Consider the following 6,000-nt stretch of genomic DNA (forward strand, 5'->3'; position numbering starts at 1 on the left):
AGAATAAGAAGAATTTCCTTTGCACGGCCCCTTGTCCAGGCCATCAACATGATTTATTACAACCATATCAAGCCATGGTTATTAAGATTTATGTCTATAAATCTAGTGTTATTCTTTTAAAATTTATTTTTATATTTTGGTCTGTTGTATATAAAACAATCTACTAATGTGAATACATATTAGGATATTTCCTAAAATGTTTTAAGAAACATAGCAATCCTGGTTATGATCTAGCCCATGCATAGAGGCCAAAAGTCCCTTTTTCTTTTTTGCCTTGGATCTCTAGGATACTAGAATCACAAAAATGCTATCTATCATCATTACTATTTAAGTGGGCTTCAGTGACCAGACTTTTTTCCCCACTAATACTATGTATTCAAGTTGTTGTATGTAACAGTATTCTATTTTATTTCTTTAATGTCAGTTTGATATATCATTGTAAGAATATACTCTATATATCCATTCTCCTGTTAGTGAACATTTGGGTTATTTTCCAGGATTTTTAATTTAATTTTTTGTCTTATGAACAATACTGCTATAAAGAGGCTTGTAAATGTTTCTTTTTAAACATATATAAGAATTTCTTGTGGTAAATACCTAGGAAATGGATTGCTAGTCATAGGATTTGTGAATATTTATAAGTTAGTTTTAAATTGTTTTCCAAAGTGGTTGTATCAATTTATATTCCCACCAGTAGTGCTTAAAATTTCTTACTGGTTCACAAACTTGCTAACACTTGGTAATAATAGACTTAGTTAACATATAGAGAGATAGATATTTCATTCATGTTAATAACTAATATGTTTTAATACCGTTCTTGTGCTTTTATCCCGTCTGTTTCTTTTATTGTAAATTTTTTTCATGCATATTGCCAATTTTTTTAATTAGGTTTTTTGTCTTTTTGCTATATAGGACTTCTTTATGTATTCTGTCTTCTAATCTTCTGTTAGATAAATCTATTGAAAATATCTTATTCTAATTTATGGCTTAAGTTTTACATTCTTGATACAGTTTTCTGAGGATTAGTAGTTCTTAATTTTAATGTTATGGTATCAATCTTTTATTTTATTGTTAGTAGCTTTCATGTCTTGTTTAAGAAATCCTTACCATTCCACAAGCAATGAACTATTTTTTAATGTTGTCTCCAACATAAAAAGCTTTAAGTATTGCCTTTTACATTTCACTCTTTAAATGCATGTGGAATTAGGTCTTGTGCTTGGTGTGAATAGGAACTTCAGTTCAACTTTTTGTTCCACATCAAAACCCAATTTTTCTGAGCACCATTTATAGATGGAGCCATCCTTTCCCTATCATCTGCAGTATCACCCTTTCAGGTTTTCATGTATGAATGGATTTATTTCTGGCATCACTCTTCTGTTCTGTTGGTGAATTTGACTATCCCTGTGTCAATGTTATATATTCTTTTTGTTTTGTTTTGTTTTTTGGGTTTTTTTGCGTTACGCGGGCCTCTCACCGCTGTGGCCTCTCCCGTTGCGGAGCACAGGCTCCGGACGCACAGGCCCAGCGGCCATGGCTCACGGGCACAGCCACTCCGCGGCATGTGGGATCTTCCCGGACCGGGGCACGAACCCGTGTCCCCTGCATCGGCAGGCGGACTCCCAACCACTGCGCCACCAGGGAAGCCCCTATATATTCTTTTTAAAAAATCTTTTTTTAATTGAAGTATATTGATTTACAATGTTGTATTAATTTCTGGTGTACAGCAAAGTGATTCAGTTATACATATATATACATATTCTCTTTCATATTCTTTTCCATTATGAGTTATTATGGGATATTGAATATAGTTTCTTTGCTGTACAGTAGTACCTTGTTGTCTATCTCCAAATGGCTTATTTCACTTTAGTTCCTGAGTGATAATTTTGAAGATGTTTCTGTGCTGTTTTCTCATTCACAATGAGGTTCCTCAGAAGTCTGCTATCATTCTTATGGTGTTTCTTTGTAGGTTATCTGTCTTCTCTTTTTTTTTTTTTTTTTTTTAAATTTTATTTTATTTTTTTTAAATTTTAATTTATTTTTTACAGAATGTTTTTTTTTTAATTTTATTTATTTATTTTTATGGCTGTGTTGGGTCTTCGTTTCTGTGCGAGGGTTTTCTCCAGTTGCAGTGAGCAGGGGCCACTCTTCATCGCGGTGTGCAGGCCTCTCACTATCGCGGCCTCTCTTGTTGTGGAGCACAGGCTTCAGACGCGCAGGCTCAGTAGCTGTGGCTCACGGGCCTAGTTGCTCCGCGGCATGTGGGATCTTCCCAGACCAGGGCTCGAACCCGTGTTCCCTGCATAGGCAGGCAGATTCTCAACCACTGCGCCACCATGGAAGCCCTGTCTTCTCTTTAGTCTACATTTTGCTTTACATATTTGCAGATTCATGACTTTGTCTGTTCTGGAAATATTTTAGTAATTTTTCTCTTCCAATTTTGCTTCATCTCCATACTCTGTTTACTTCTTCTGAGCCTATGATTAGGCATATGTTCTCATTCTGTACTTCATATCTCTTAACCTATCTTTTTATTTTGTATAAATTGGCAAGGTTAATGGCTTCTATTAGAAGATACCTATAAGTTGTTGGGTAATTTTAAATATTGTCATATCAGTCAGTTGGAACTATCTAAAGTCATGTGGAAATTGGTTTTATCATTAGAATTATATTAAAATACATAAAGAAAATAATACCCATACTCTTTGAGTCAGCAACCAAAGCCTGAATGTATTAGAATCACAAAACACAAGCTGGGGATTTTATAATTATATTATAAAATGACTATTCCAGGAGGTAATGGACTAAGAATATACCAATATATTTAACAGGCAGTTGTCTCACCATAAAATTTGATCTTAAATCACCCAGCTCAATGTTTATATTAATAATTTGTGTTGTTTTTCTGTTACTGCACAGTTGTAGGAACAAAAATAAAAGAATAAGTCAAGTTACCTCAAAAGTCACCAGGTAAATATCCAAAGCTATGTTTGGCAGTTGAACCAGATTAACAGATAGCACCAATTTTTGCTTTTTTCACTTTATCAAATAGTAAGTAAGAAGTTGTGCAACAGGTAAATGGGAAAAGGAAGAGGTCCTTTGGGAAAGGAAGAATTATTAAGAAAATAACCTACTATACCTAGAATGTCAGAACTGAAAAGTCCTGGTGCCTTATAGTACATAATTTTTGTCACATTTTAATAGACCAGTAGGCAGAGAACTGGTTACAGCCAATGCTGAGTAAACTGGACTGAGCTAATGATGTCTTAACTGCCAGTTGGCCATACTAGATGGCTTTAAGGTATGAATCATTAGGTTTTGGAAAAATACGATTGGATTTTTCTACTTTCCTGTAAGTTTAGGAAGCACGTATTTTATCCAGGTTACAATTTATAGGCGAAGGGAAAATTTTAACCTGTCCTGTGGCAAAAACCTAATTTATCCCCTCACCCACCATACTTAATGTCACAGGAGTTTATTTTCCACACGAGAATTTATTTTTCACTCAGCAGCCTGAGAGAGCTTTTTATTACTGATAACCTGATGAAAACAAAATCTGTCAGTGATTTCCAAACATACCTAGAATAAAACCCAAGTGCATACAACAACCTTCATGATCTGGCCCCTCCAATCTCTGACAGCCTTCACTCTCACTGCCCTCCCTGGTAAACTCTTTTATTCACTACTTTGTTTCTTACATTTACTATTCCCTCTACCATTTCCCCAGGTGTTTGTGTGACTTGCTGTGTCATGTCATTCAGGTCTCTGTTCTGATGTTACCACTTCAGAGAGGCCTTGCCTAAAAACCCCACCTAAAATAGACCTCTCTATCCCCAAACCCATCATTCATTACTCTCTTTTTTAAGACTAAATCTTCCTCATAGTACTAAACATTGCCTGAAATTTTTATTCCTTATTCATTTTTCACTTGTTTATTGTTTGTCTCACGTATCAGAAGACAAGTGTTTGTCTTTCTTCCAATACTGACCTGAGAGATTTCTAGAGAGCCATTTAGCTGTTTTTTAAATGAACTAGGACTAGACATCTGACTTATTTACTCCCAGTCTACTAATTAATCGGTACTGCCACTAAAATGAATAAATATAATCTACCTCCAATATTTTCATTAGTGACTATTTGTGAGCACCTGTTATTTCCTTTAGTGCTGTGCATATATTAGCTCTCATTCCTGAAAAATATTATTAAAGTATTAACTTTTATTCCTGTTCTTCAGGATGAGGAAACACAGGCTTATGGAGATTCAAAACTTTAAAAAATTATGTAGCTTGTAGGTGACAATTGCAGGTTTTGAAGTCAAATTAGTTTGGTTCCAAAATGTTTGTATTTTTAAAGTACTGCTCACATTCTAAAAAAGAAAGATGGAGAATGGAAAGTGTGTTGTATTTTGAGTCATAAAATATACCAGCTTTGCCTCAGTGAGCAAGTGCCTTTGTTTGTCTGAGTCTCAGTCCCTCATCTATAAAATATGTATAACAAACATATATAACCAGGAGAGTATAGACTATCAATGCTAGCTTAATAAATAAATGAATCAAAGATAGAAATCTTAAAGTAGATGAAAAATACTGAAATTAATATCTTATTCATAATTATCTTAGTAGACTGGAACACAATTTACACCGTGCCTTCATTATTACCAAATGTCCAATCAGTTTTATGAGTATTCCTGTGAAACAAGAATTCCAAGCATTGAAGAAAGAGGAAAAGCTGAAATGGCAATCTCTGTTAGTTGTGAAAGCCTAGCAGTAGACCACCAGTAGTATATTCTATGCACATATTGACATCACTCCTCAGCTTGAAGGTGTTTTCTAATGTACGAGTCGGGTGCAAAGTGTAAAAAGGAAAACATACTTGTCTTTGCTCTTTGACCAAACATTGTGGAATGGTTAAAATGCCATACTCTAACAAAGTTGTTCACAGCATAGGTCAGGAATCAGTGTCAAAATACATGTGCAACACTCCTTGGCCCCCTACAGAAATTATTTCTAAGATTTCTTTGATGGAAATTAAATTTTACACAGTAATTTTGCCTTATGGGGTTAGCAGATGCAAACTATTATATATAGAAGGGATAAACAGCAAGGTCCTACTGTATAGCACACAAAACTATACTCAGTATCCTGTAATAAACCATAATGGAAAAGAAAAAAAAAAGAATTGGGCTGTTCAGAAATACACACATGGGCAGCATATTAAGACTTATTAGTAACCACCATTAATGTGCATGTTATATATCCAAAGCTGATGTGAAGCTCATATCTCATCCTCGTTTTTCCTTTGAAGTCCTGATTGTCATTTATAAAAGATGTAGTCAAAAAGCTAAATGATAAAGACCAGGAATTTAGGTTAAAATTGAGGAGAATAAGAGTTTCAAGAACATCTTTATTTTTCCAGAAAAATTGTTGATGAATATTAATATATTTAGTAATCATTTGTGGCAAATGATATTGAATATATTCATTGTCCAATTGAATTATATTTTATTAAATTATATGCTTCGTTATAGTAAGCTTAGATTAATAGCTAGAATTCCAAAGGCATTAAGGCAACTCAGAGTCATCTGTTAGGCCAGTCATGTGTTTTTGCCTCATGGAGAAGCTTAAATTCTGCGAAAGCAAAGAAGAATAATGTTAGGGCTGTGTTTTTGTGTCACTGAGTAGAGATTCAGTCAAACATAACATTGCTATTTTAGGGCAGAATATTTCAAGTCGACATCTCAAACAATGTAGTTTCTGATAAAATGTGCCATTGATTTCTTCATTGAGTTTTCTAAATTCAACACAATATTGCAAATACTGGTGTAGGGCCAATTAACAGTAATTTAATTTCTGTTTAGTGAAATTCTCTCTTCCTAAGTTAAGATTAAAGCATTTAAACTGTTTCTTTTACTGGTGATTTCTATTCTGCTTGTACAAATAACCTTGTAAGAGTTCCCCACAAGAAATTTTTAAATACATATGTGTTAGGTGTTTAAAGTCAAAA

The sequence above is a fragment of the Kogia breviceps genome, chromosome 8 (assembly GCF_026419965.1).
Source record: "Kogia breviceps isolate mKogBre1 chromosome 8, mKogBre1 haplotype 1, whole genome shotgun sequence".
NCBI lineage: Eukaryota > Metazoa > Chordata > Mammalia > Artiodactyla > Physeteridae > Kogia > Kogia breviceps.